Source organism: Chrysochloris asiatica, unplaced genomic scaffold, assembly GCF_000296735.1.
Source record: "Chrysochloris asiatica unplaced genomic scaffold, ChrAsi1.0 scaffold00063, whole genome shotgun sequence".
Taxonomy (NCBI): domain Eukaryota; kingdom Metazoa; phylum Chordata; class Mammalia; order Afrosoricida; family Chrysochloridae; genus Chrysochloris; species Chrysochloris asiatica.
In genome coordinates this window covers 10,193,965-10,195,008 of record NW_006408581.1, presented here as the reverse complement: position 1 = coordinate 10,195,008, position 1,044 = coordinate 10,193,965, and positions in this window count along the sequence as shown.

The window sequence follows — 1,044 nt, the reverse complement described above, 5'->3', positions numbered from 1 at the left end:
AAAAAAAAAGGGGAGGGGCTGAAGAAAGAGAGGGAAAAAAAAGCATAGCTTAATGTAAGTAAGTCTTTAATGCTTTACCTCTCTTTCAGTGCCTTCTGTGCTCTTCTCCTTGTTGGTATGCTGTGGAGTAGATGGTGACCCACAGCTACCTAGTATAGGGTTTCCAAGGAGCAGTTGGTGGGCTCAAACTACAGTCTTTGCAATTCAAAAGCTTTGCAGTCAGCCTCAGCAGGACTGCTTTGTTATTGGTGGTAAACAACTACTCTAGGGTGTCTCAATTTGGGCTGGCCTCTGCTCTTGAATAAGCGGATCACGCTAGTTCCTGTGGCCCCGCTAGCTCTCTGGGAGCATCTGCCCTCTGAATGGCTCCGCTGAAGCCCTGAGCTCCACTCTCTGCAATGGGCGGGGCAGTCCCTGAGGTGGGAACTAAGCACAGGAAGGTAGAGTCTCAAAATGCTTGTAACTCCTCAGCAGTTTGATTTTTTAAAAAAAGCAAGTTCATAATGTTAAGACCTAATGTTTTATGTTTGCCCCAAGGCTGTCTGTCTATCAGGCCGGGGCCTCTCTATTCGAAACCACCCCCGTATTCTCCAGAGCCCACGTACCTGTGCTGCCCAGTCAGGGAAGCACCAGAAGGTCCTCTGTAAAGACATTTTTATGAGAATTGAAAACTACATTAATGAGAAAAAGACCAAGAAAGTCACACTGAAGATTCTTTTTTTTTTTTTTTTCTCCCATCATGGCAATGTGACTATTCATTATTCCAGGGTAGTAAGGGGCATTGTATGAGAATTTCATTGGAAAATCTGACCCCATCTACCTTACAGACCTGATATTGCTCCTTAAGACATTTTTCTGTTCCTCCAATCTCAAAGAATGTTCAAAAGGAACCCAAATTGAGTCATTTACAGATGCCAAATGCACAGTTAGATGTTTTATAAATAAGAGTGCAGAATTTTGGGGGGAAGGGTTAGAGAGATGGAAATACTGCTTTCAAAAACTCATAACATCATTATTGCACATGCTTAAGAAAAGTCACTGATA